The following is a 13,120-nucleotide window of genomic DNA, read 5'->3' as shown; positions in this document are numbered from 1 at the left end:
ACAAGTATAGTCTCGAAACTTATACAGAACTGTGAAAGCGAATGGTTTGTTAAATCTTGTACTAAAACTGGTGTAACGTATCAAGCAATAAAAATTGCTTCTTGTGAAAATATATATGAATTGGTTTGTAGAATGTGCTGTACATGTGTTCACATGCAGAATTATTTTGTACTAAATAATACATCCAGGCATATTCATGCGAGCATAAAAATTGCATTGCCTTGCACTTCCAAACGAAACGTTGGATAAGTTCCAAACAAAACTTTGGATAAATTTGTTCTGCTAGTCAAACACTTCCAGAAAACTCAAGATAAACGAAAAATTATGTGCAATCTGAAATTGAAATATTTGGACAATCAAATATCACAGAGACCTTATTCAGTCGATACAATATCAAAAATAAATATTGTTGCATTTTTCTCTTCTTCCAAACATTACATACAGGTTCATGTGGATTTGGAGGGATTTACGACAACAGCACTCGATGAAGAATAGAAACACACTTTATTGGCCAGTATTTCCCCAAGACAGCTCCAAAATCACGCTTTTACAGTCGTTGAAGAACTACAATAGACACGCTGACACAATCAGCGATACAGCCTTCACACTATCAGGCTATAACGGTGAAGACAGCTTTATGGCAAAACACCAGAGTACAGCTCCCGACTGCTCGATAGTTCTTAGAACTCTATGTACCTTTGAGACTCTCCATGCTACAACTCACGATGCAGTCGATGATACACTAGAGTACAGCTCCAGACTCCTTGGTTTAGTCATTCCCAGAGCTCAACACACTCTCTCGATGATGCACTAACCGCGATACACTAAGAGACTATTTCGGTGCACTCACTGACTGACTATCAAATAAATTGCAAATAAGATTGTTTTTCAACAAAGAAAGGAAAAAAAAAAAAAAAAAAAACTATCAAATAGTATCATTATAAACCTACTGATGCAGAAAAGCAATTGATAATTAAATGTCTTCAGTCTTCTGACTATGAAGCTGTCAACATTCGTTCGGATTTTGATCATTCACATGCAGGTGATTTATAAATAGTGATATTTTATGCTTAAAAAAATATTCATAATAAGAGCAAATATATTGATTTGATTTTAAAATTGGACCTGTTGTTAAGTCCCAAGGGGTTTGTTTTTAAAATAGCTTTGTGGAAGTAAGTGCTTTTAGGACATTTACAGAACATTTTTTTATGAAAATTAGAAAACACCAACAAGTTTCCTGTCCAAGTTAACATACTGAAATTTTAAATTTTCTTGTATTTATGTAATTAATTTGTAATTTTAATCTTACTCGTATTTATTTCAGTTAGCTTATGCAAAATTTAACTTTGTATTTATTTCAATTAGCTCATGCAAAATTTAACTTTGTGCATGTATTTTAGCAATTATTATTTATGGCAATTTTCCATAGATGTTAAAAGTTTGCTTTCGGCTAGACTGCCATGTTTAAAGATTTTTTCCACTTTACGAGTCATCAGTCACAGTGTGATGTTACTTGAGGATGGATCTTAAGCCATGCCTGCAGTGTGACTGTGACATTGAGATCGCCACAGTGTGACACATTTGCAATGTCACTGTGCTGATGGGGTACTAGTGATACTTAGTGCGATGTCACAGCAGTTGATTTTACACATATAGTACAATTAGTAGCATTTTACATAATGTCAATAAATAATGTGTTTATTAAAACATATCACAAAAATATATGTAAAAGGACAAATGGTTTCAAAATGAAATATATAATTACAAATGCAATCAAACATCACAGATAAGAACAAAGTAGCACTATAGTACAAATAACAATACCATACACAATTTAGCTACACATTATATTTCAATTCTGAGCAGTTGATTATTACAAAGGAAAATTCTATCTGAATATGTGTGCAGACAAACCAGAGTCTACTGTGATATTTTTCTAAATAAAAAATATTTTAAAATGCTTAAACTCGTAGAAAAGGTAAATCTCAGTGTTTTTGAAAATGATGTTGTATTCATTTTTTTGCTGAGCTCTTTTGGATAGCTAGTGAAAATTTTGTTGATGGTAGGAACCACAACTTATCAATATGGCCGCCGAACCGGTATAGTGGTTAGTGACCCTGACTGCCATAGTGACGTGCCCAGGTTCGAATCCCAGAAAAGGTACGGTTGAACCTGTCCGTCCCTTCATAGGAATCAATGGTGGCCACCATTTTTTGTGGTAGCACAAGGCTAGCTATAATAAAGCACCCGGCCATTTAAAAAAAAAAAAAAAAAAAAAAAACCTGATTAAAACTGAAAACTTGGAACTATCCTGGGAGAACTGATTAATAGATTTCATACAGTAAATAAACCATTGGGCTACAAAAGTATATCCAGCCTGCCAGACATAAAAAGGACTTATAATAGAAATAGGTAAAATCTTCAAAACTTTATGTAAAATGTCAAATATGAAACATATTTACCTAATAAACAATACATTTTCAATAGAAATTGTATGTACTTCAGAAATATACTCTTCAATGTAGTTGTTTTATGATGAAACAGGTGATAAGGCTGCTTTGATAATACGCTTGATGTATTTTTTTCCACACAATAAAACTGTAGAATTTATATGCACATACTTCTTGCTTTTATATATAGATTCAAAATTACACAGTTTTTAACTTTTATGAAACTTGCATATATATCAAAAGAAAGTCAATATCAAAGTCAAGGAAGGCTTTCATAAAAGAACACAAATCTCACATTTTGAGATTATTTATTCTAAGGATCATATACATATTTCAAGGAAAAATATTACTGATGTGCACATTTGTACTTTCTATTTACATATATTACAGTACAAAGTCCGAAATCTGTACGTCCATTATCCGGAATGATCGAAAATTTGGATCTCAAAGCCACAAACATTTTTTTTCTATTATTAATGCTTTACGCATGCGCATTTGATTTTTTCTTCCATAATAAAACGTGAAGATTTTCACTTAAAAATTCCGATTCTTAATTTCACTTAGGCATTAAATAAAATACCTTGTTATAGAAAAACAATCATATAAACATAAATTTGTGAGATTAATAATTTGGCTCCGTAGCTGAGTGTCTTTTTGGCATACATCTCAAACCGAAACATTCACCTATTCTATATCCCTGGCGAGTCATTATTTATTATATTTTGCTTTCATCACCGCATGTTTATCAATACATGACAGCTTCAGTAATAACTCATGCTGTGATGTCTAAATTTTTTTATATTAGTAATTGAATAACAAGAGTATGGCAACCTTTTACGCTAACATTACGCTTGGCGATGATTATAGATTTTTAAATGCTCTAAGAAATGTTAATGAGGAAAAATTCAACGAAAATTTCTTTTCATATGCTAAAAATAGATTTTGTTAATGAAACTTGTAGGCCAAAAGATTACATTTAGTGCTATTTTAATTAAGAATAACTGATATGTTATTCACCATAAAACCAGAAGCGGTGGCAGAATATGTCGGCACCGGACAGCAGAATTTAGGGAAGACGAAATTTTTAGAATTTGGGGAAGCACCGAGTGGCAAAATTAAGGGATGAGAAGTTTTTATGATTTAGGGAAGGCACTGGGATTCACAGTTTTAGGCACGGTGAAAATTTGGAACTTTGGAAAGTGCTTTGTAGCAGAATTTAGGACCTGTAGAAACTACACCAGGCAGTATCAAGCGCCGGCCCTAGATAAAGCCTTAAGTATATGTGGGAGTTTATTTATTCAGGACTTGGACTAGTTTGAAGCATGTGCAAGAAACAAACGTAGGTACAGTATAAAACAATTATAATGCGGGCTTAATTCAGTACGCAATAGGAGCAAGACAAAATTTAGCGAAACAGCTTGGCTTTTGTCGCCAATCTTGTGATACACAGCCAATAATGTATAACGGACGCCATTAAGCTAGGCCAAAATTATCTCTACTGATTCTAAGGCATTTCAATTCATGTAGCAGACTGCGCTGCTCCCTGATCTTCTAATTTGATTCAGCATATTATTTTTTGCAGACTGTTATTCTTACGGCAATTTTATAAAAACTGAGCTTGAACTTTTGATTATGTCGAAAAGAGTTTCCAATTCTGGAGTTGCCAAAGGATCTTGTTTCGATGTCCATTAAACAAAAAGTGGAATTGCTGCAAAAAATGGATAAAGGCATATCCGTCTCAAAATTATGCAAGGAATAGGGCATTGGAAAGTCCACTGTATATGACACAAGAAAAAAAGGAACTTTTTGAATTTTTTTGTGGAAGCATCTTAAACAACTTACATTGAAAGAAATGTTTAATAAAGTAAACAAATAAATATTAAGCTTTCTTTTTTGTAAATTTTGATACCCTTTAGATCATAATTGTTCTTTATTTCATAAATTACGATTTCATATTTTTAATTGTATAATTTCTGCATGTCAGATTTAAACTGATGATCTATTATCCGGAAAAATCCCAAAACCCGAATCGCCGAAGTCCCGACCAGTCCGGATTTCGGACTTCGTACTGTATTACTACTGACGATTCCTTTAATGATCCTTAACTAAAGCTACTTATTTGAATTTTTTATTTAGGAAACATTAAAGTTTCACTTTAAAAAATAATATAATGTTGACAATTTTACCATAAAATTTCATTACATCAAATATATCTATTTATTGAGACTGAACTAATTCTTTTCAATTCAAAACAGAGATGTGTTTTTTCATATTAATTTACAGTTAGTAAAAAGTAATATAATTGTCTCTATCTGCAAAAAATTGTAATTTGGTACAAGAACATTAATAGTTTTAATTCACAAACATAGTTTATTTATCATTTTCCAGTTTGTCAGAACTGGAAAATGGTAAATAAATACATATGTATTCAAATACAGAAATCTCAAACAAATTTTTGTACAAAATGACAAAGATTTAATTATACATATATAATAAGAATCGACGCATAGTGTACGAAAAAAGCATGAACTTGACTGTATTAGCTTGCCAGTGGATAAATTATGACAAAAGACTTACAGACCTTTACCTATTTAGCTGCACTATCTGTATATGATAAAATAAAATTACTTAATTAGGATAAAACACATACAGATTATGAAACTGGCCAAACCTGCTTTTGAAGGTAGAAACTCTCAGACATATATTTTGAGATCTCATCATACCCTTATGATTAAACACTCAAGTAGATTTCAGATATGAGAGGCTTTCGCCTCCATGTTGCAAAAGTACATTTTGTCTGCAGTTTGTTATATCTTAAGATTAAAATCTCAGCTAAATTATGCATGAGTACGTCCAATTCTGCTATGGATTACATAATCTGGCCTAAAGAGAAATAAATACAATTTTATACTTTCAATAGGAAATGATTTCTGTCACAAATCAGATCATGCTATCAGCTCATTAAGGTAATCATATTAAAAAATCATTCATGCTTTGCCGTTTTAGTAATTCAATTACTTTATAAAATGCATTTAATTATTTCATTCAACTATTACAAATCAAACAACGAAGACTTAATTACAAGTTCTTTATACCTTTAGCCACTTGATTACATAATGAAATATTAATTAATTTAAAATAAATCCTTCTTATCAGATAATTGCATATCTTTCCTTCAGTTCCCAATACTTTTACACTTATTTCTTTGCAGATCTTTCTCGAAACATATCTTTAAACTGTTTAATTTGTTAAAATACATATATTACCATCAGTCACAAAATATAATAAGTAACAAATTAGTTTTTATTCTAATTGTAGAAAATAAAACCTAGTTTTCTTATTTTTAAACTGCACTTTCAAATTTAGTTTGTCACTATTAATTTTACTAAATAATAGAGTCCTGTCCAATGCAAGTGATATTTTATCTTTATTAACAAAATTTTTTCATAATTCTTTCATCAATGAATTCATTCTATGCATGCAATCAAAAACTATGAAAATTTTATCAAGTGATTCATAAACTTATCTTATAAAAACAAAATGTCTAACCTAATAATAATACTTTTACTTTTTAGAGCAACAAAGAATATCAATCATTACATAAACCAAAAAATATTTTAAAATAAAAAACAAGTCACAAATTATCAGAGAATAAAATTCCTGTAGGATAAGAATCACTATGCTTCACGACAAGCTAACCTGAGAACACATACAAGGCTAGAACGACCTCTTCACCTTGTTCTTCAAGTTATCCATACGCAGCAAACTGCATGCGGAGATTCAATTCTTCCAATCACTGCACATTTGAAGACTTCTTGCAAAATCCAGCGTATTTAAACAACAATCTTTTTATGCAATTGAAACTGATAGTTTATTGTAGTATAAAATGTAGGGTATGTTATTCATTGTCTTAATTTATATTAAATTTTTCACTATTATCTAAATGTGACGTATACGAATTTGATGACATTTAAAACTCGAATTGTTACTTAAAACTTGAAACGGAAGCGCTAACACAGTATTCCTTGTAGTTTGGGTCAAATTTCCCCCCCCCTCCTCGAGACTTTGCTTAGTTAGATGTAAAATATATAATTTTTGAAAATCTGGTAGTAAGTTATTTTCTATTAATTTTTAAGAATTTATACAGTTTTTTGTTTCCAAAACAGTGAATGGGGGGAAAATTTCGATTTTTATTATTTAAAGTAATTTGATTTTAATTTAAAAAACTCTGACTATATTATATAACAGACATTATAAAAATTGTATCCTGTATTAATTGTGCCCTAAGACACATACACTTTCAGTCAGGCCCAGATAATCATCTTCCCTTTAAAATAAAAAATAAAGTAAATTAAAAGACTAGAAACTGATATCTTCAGACTGCAGTCTAATAACTTAAGAGTTTACCATTAAACGTTTGAAGGCATTAGATAAATATTAAAACTTTAAAATTGTGAAACAAACATAAAAGTTAAGCAAATGACCTTATACCAATCAATTAAAATATTTATAACATTAGAAATGCCTTATATTAGTTACAACAAATCGCAAATGTTCATACGAACTAAAAAAGTATTTAAAAAATTTAATTCTTAAGAAATGTGTTTATTCCTTTTAAGACATTTACCATATTAATTAACGACTGTTTGCTTTATTTAAAAGATAAATTAATGTTTTTATGCTTTGATGAATAAAACGTCTATGGGGCATGAAAGGTGAGTCTTTTGATTCGCAGCAGGGAAATGCATTGCTTTTACATCTCTGAATTTATAAAAGGCTGGCTGATTCAGCTCTATAAAAATCCACGAGTTATATTATGTCGTGTAAGACTGTATAAGTTAGGTAAAAACCATACATTTCCTTCGAGGTATAAAAAAATAAGCATATCATATGGAAAGTTCTAGCTATTCCATTCCTTAGCCATGAAACGCTGGTAGTATGCAGCGAGTTTGTCTGTAATGACTGTAAGCTCTGAACTGCATGGGAGTCCCTCAGTGTATTATATAAAAAAAGTCCTTTACCCTTATAAAGTCCACATGAAGCCATCTCTTCTTTTACACAGAAACCATTGTTCCTTCTACTGTCGTTAACTTAATTGATCAGTACTTCTGTATTAAGTTAGGTGATTTGAATATAGCAAAGCACAGAACTAGTATTCTGAGATTTAACCACTTGGCTACTTTTATATTTTCTAAAGGTTGTTAGCTTGTATTTATAATGCTTTTTATAAATGTTTATAGTTTTGCCTTTTTTTTTTTTTTTTTTATTCTTAGCCTTAAAAACGGCCCTAGTATTTTTAATTTGTAGCTCTTAAAAGGGCCTTTTTTTTTTTTCTTTCTCCTTTTTTTTTTTTTTTTTTTTTTAACTAAGGTATTTAATCCCGCTAAGATTATAACAAGTAACATTATTGGAATTATTAGGAAAATGCTCCTGTGATTTGAAAAAAACTATTCATTACGATAACCTTAGCGGAACTGTGCAGTGGTTTTCCAGCTTTAGGAGGTTGCAAATTATACACATATGTCGAAGATGAAGCAGATACCATAAAAATTACTTTTTTTTCCTCCCGGTCAGTGACTGGTCAGTGTTAGGTTTTAAATATTTCCAACTTTTGAGTTACTTAAAAAAAACACTTATATTTATCAAACAATACAAATGCTCACATAAGTCTGGGTGACTTCTTCAAATGTCAAAAGCAATTCATAAATTGCATGCTCGAAAAACACATTGAATTTTTTTACTTTTCAACATTTAGACCTTTACTTAGATTATTGAATTCTTGTTGATTTTAGGGTGGATTTATGATAAAAATATTAAATTTGTCAACAAATATTTCAAAATAATACATTTCATATTTTCAAAATAATACACATATTTTTTATCAGATATTTTAATACTAATTCTAAGTAACCAGCTAAGCAATGTCAGATTATAATGTTCATTTTCTTCCTAACATTACACTAGCTACATTAGAACAAAATGCAGTTAAAGGATTTTTTGAATACTTTTCAGAAAATCCATATGAAACTTAGAGCATTATTTCCACAACCCCATATTCATCCAGTGGAAGCACTTTCTAGTTTGCAACAAAAGAACAGTCTTGTGACACAGAGAAATTAAAAAAAAATTTTAAGTACCCAACGGCTTATCACTGAACATATCATTCAATCATGTATGAATACACAAATGTATGTACACTGCAAAAAAAAGGGGGTGGACGTTCTACTGGGTCGATCGACGAAATTCAAATTGCGTTTTTCATGTCCCGACATAGGATATGTATTATATTTCTATACAGCATTATTCTAATATAGGTATGACACAAAAATCTGACTTTTTCTGAAATCACATGCCAATCTTTTTTCATATTTCGATTCTAAGACTCGGATTATGTCTAAATATTAAATTTTGTAAAATTTGGTGCAAAATTTATGTAGAAATTCAAAAATTTAACATGGCGAACTTCTTAATTTATGGCAACCTATTTTCCTTTCCTTTTTTTCGTTGCAGACGAGCGGGGAAAAAGTCACTGTTCATACTTTCAAATAATTTTAATAAAGTGGGTAAACCACATTTGGCATTATTATCGCTTATAACAAATACGCCAAATTTCAAAATGCTACGATATGTAAATTCATATACATCTTAGAAAATTTTGAATAAAAAAACTATTGTTTTGCAGGTGTGCCTAGAAATACATCTACTTTAAGATGATGTAAAAAATTTTATAGGTTGTAATTCAATTTCTTTTTCAAAAAATTAAATCATAAAAAAGAGGCAAATTTTATTTGAACCTAAATTTCAAAATGTAAAAGGAAGAAATAATAATAATAAAAAAAAAGAGATATTAACAAATATATACCAAATTCAATTAACATTGAGGAGATAAAATAGTGAATCAAAATACGTGAAAAAATTGGCATGTCATTTCAGAAAAAGTCTGATTTTGTGTCAAAATACCTATATTAGAACAATGCTATATATAAATCTAATATATATCCTAAGCTGCTCTTTTGAGACATGAAAAATGCAATTTGAATTTCGTCAATTGGCCCAGTAGAACAGGAGATCTAGAAGTGTCCCTCTTTTTTCTTTTTGAGCAGTGTAGATACACTGTAAATGTTAAAATTTGAATGATGGAATAAAGAGACTACACCTATAAACAGAAATGAACACTGAATGATTATTGTTACAATACATATGCAACCTGGCATGTAAAAGAAAACACCAGGTGTTTAGTATACATAGATGACATCTTTACTTAAGTGCACTCTACAACCACATGTATATCAAAGGAAATAAGAAATCATATGACTAATATATGTAGTATATGCTTTCCAGACAGGTCAGAAAACCACATGCATGTGCTCATGCAATTTATTCTTAAAAGTCAAGCAAAAATGCAAATCTTAAGCACACTGATGAGAGAAACAAAAATGTGCTATATGTGATAAATCATTTACATGCAGGCATGATATAAATAAATATGTTTACACACATTGAGAACAAACTGCATGAATGTAATGTATGTAAATCAATTACATATATAAATGAATTAAACTGGCAAATGCTTACCCATAATGAGAAATGACATAAATGTGATAACTAGTTATTCACAATTAAATGTGTGTTCAAAATAGACATATAGACAGAAGCTGATCGAGGTCACACACAGCGTTGGCATCTCTGGCAATTCCTTACTCTGGATTAAAGACTTTCTCAGGAAAAGAAAATTCGTTCTTAAGGTGAGTGGAGAATTTTCCAAGATAACGCAAATCTTGGGTTGGTGTCCCACAGGCTTCAGTCCTTAGCTGTCTGTTATTTCTTTAAGTGAACACCATTCATGGGTATATTGGCAAAAGTTAATTTAATTAAAGTTACATTTATTTAAAGAATTAAAAACCTTACTATGTTATGCTAAGAAGCTAAGATGCTAAGATAGCCTGCTACGCCAATGATATTGTTATTGGCGGACGCACTTGGCCTAAAGATCTCAAGCTGATGATTAATCCTAGGAAAACCAAACAGTGCATATTCACAACTGACCGAAAAGGAAGACACACCTACCATCCTGTAATCAAAACTTGCAATTCTGCTACTGAACAAATAACTCATCTTAAACACCTTGGACTTACACTCGATGCAGAACTGAGATTTACCAGACATTTCAAGGAAATCTCACATACAGCCTCGAGAAAACTGCAGATCAACATGGGGTTCCAAACCAAGCACACTTCTAAATACAAGTCATCAGACCGATCCTGGAATATGCTGCTCCCATTTGGGCTCCAGCATCTTGTTTAGCAAAGGAAAAGATCAATTAAAAGCATCCAAGATTATTATTGAAGCTGTCTCATCTACAAACAACTCAAAGACTGAGACCAAATGTGGAATAACCCTGCTGGACGCTGGAAAACAGAAGGAAACTTGCCATTCTGAAATTCACATACAAAATCAGGAGCAGTGCTGATGAACACATCTCAAATGTCACTTAACATGCTTGGATAGCAAAGAACAGGTTGAAAAGATCATCCATGCTTCAATATGACAAAGACATCAGGCAAGAAATAAATCTGGAACACACGTCTTGAGATGCCGCAGGAATCAATATTCCTTGTCAGTCCTGTTAATTTCGTGACAGACCCCCTTCTGTTAAAATGAATTTGGATATATTGGAACCATGCTCAAAAAAGAATCACAAGAAACTATCAAAAGGCCTAAAGACTATATCAAAGCTCATTATCAAAGCTCATGAAGCCACATAAAGAAGCACATGAAGCACATGAAGTCATAGTTCACACTGATGGTTCTTCTGACTCCTACTGCCATAGAGGAGGAGTCGGCATCTTTTTTATCTACCCGAATGGCAGCATTTCCAAACACAAAGTTTTAGTAGGGAAGATTGCTTCCAATTTCACGTGTGAACTTGTCACATTAGAGAAGTGTTAAACATCTATTTCACACCTGAATGCTCCCTTTGATCACATCATTGTTTTCTCGCACTCACTCAAGGGATCCAAAATGGCAAGACAAAACTCTCCCAAGACATCAAGACACTTTTGTGTATTTGTGGAAGAGAAGAAGTCATGCAACTTTCAATGGATCCCAGCTGATGTGAATATCGAGAAGAATGAGCAAGCAGACTCTCTCGCCAAGGAAGCCAGAAGAGTCGAACTTGCAATCTTGCCCACCCCACTTTTTGCTGCTAATCCTGTCGCAAAGTGGAGACATTTTGTCCATCCACGGCCAAAATTTTCAATACTTGAGTTAAATTGTACCCAAAATATCATAACCACAATCGCAAGACTAAGAACAAGGCATATGAGGGGCATGAAGATCCTGCCTGACGGCACCAGGATATACATGGAATGTATGCACTGCCCGAACACGCAGTTGGACTCCAGACATATCCTGGTCCGTACTGCCATCGCAATGGCTCTTTCCATATTGACAATGAATGGACTAGAGAAATTCTTTTCACAGACAAAGCCAAGGACATGGCCAGGGTAGTGCTTCATGCCTTTGGCCCTATTTGACTTTCTCTCTTTACTCCTTTCTATGTTTCCTTTTTTTCTTTCTATCTGTCTGTCTTTAGCACTTGCCCTGGACATGACAACAACAACAAATAAAGATATTTTTACCCACACTAGTGAGAAATCACAAATATGTGCTAAACGTAGCAATTCATTTAAAGTAAAGGACATTTAGGAAAACACATGCAAATTTACTCTCATGATAAACCACAAGAAAATGTTATAGTACAAAGTCCGTAATCCGGACTCGTCAGGACTTCGACGATTCCAGATTAGAGGTTTTTTCGGATTGTAGATCAATTTAAATCTGGCAAGATGGCATGCAGAAATTATACAATTAAAAATATGAAACCGTAATTTATGAAATAAAGAACAATTATGATCTAAAGGGTACCAAAATTTACACAAAAAAAAAAAGCTTAATATTTATTTGTTTATTAAACAATTCTTTCAATGTAGGTTGTTTAAGTTGCTTCTTTTTTTGCACTAATACTTTCTCTTTAATTCTATAAACAAACATAATTTCTTGTTCAGTTACAAAGTTCCACTGTTCAAGTCCTGTAATTGCTGTGTTGAGAATACCGACTAACTCGTAAATCGAAATTTTTTCGTTTTCAATAACCTCTCTGTCACTTTCTTCACTATCGGAAGCGATGCATGCGTAAGGCATACAAAAAAAAGTTTGTGGCTTTGAGGTCCGGATAATGGATGTCTGGATTAATGACTTTGTACTGTGTTCAATAAATCATTTGCATGTAGGTGAACTTAGCTGAAGATTTCTTTGAAAAAGCTCTGCCTTTACAAGAGGATCTCTCAGATTTAATCTTCAGTTGTCTCAATTATGTAAGCACTTCACTGACCTTTGTTCTTCTGAAACTTCAGTGATTTCCATTACACTTCCTTATAATAATCACCATGATCCTATTTCTTGAAAACTGTAAATAAAAATACGAAAATATCTAGAATAATAAAATTACCTTACTTTTAGGAGAAACAGGTACTAAAATAAATATGTCTTTTAACATCTGAATTTTCAAAATTGAACACAATATAAAGCCAACGGTTTAAAAAATTCAAGAAATTATAAAAATTGGTATAAATATATTTTAAATCAATTCTGAAACCTGGAGCCCTACG

General features: G+C 31.8%; 1 long non-coding RNA gene across 1 annotated transcript in view; it reads right to left on the bottom strand.

The window, feature by feature from the left end:
• Nucleotides 1-1,677: 1,677 nt before the first annotated feature.
• Nucleotides 1,678-13,120, bottom strand: part of LOC146995638 (uncharacterized) — a 38,573-nt gene continuing 27,130 nt past the window's right edge. Inside the window, exon 2 of the long non-coding RNA XR_015042479.1 lies at nt 1,678-12,918. This is a non-coding gene — a long non-coding RNA (uncharacterized LOC146995638). The remainder of the gene's footprint in view (nt 12,919-13,120) is intronic.

This window comes from Stegodyphus dumicola, chromosome 8, assembly GCF_044657685.1.
Source record: "Stegodyphus dumicola isolate Sdum_Otavi_A_Nest chromosome 8, ASM4465768v1".
NCBI classification, from domain to species: Eukaryota; Metazoa; Arthropoda; class Arachnida; order Araneae; family Eresidae; genus Stegodyphus; species Stegodyphus dumicola.
The sequence above is the reverse complement of the archived record's forward strand: the minus strand, read 5'-3'. Positions and strand labels throughout refer to the sequence as shown.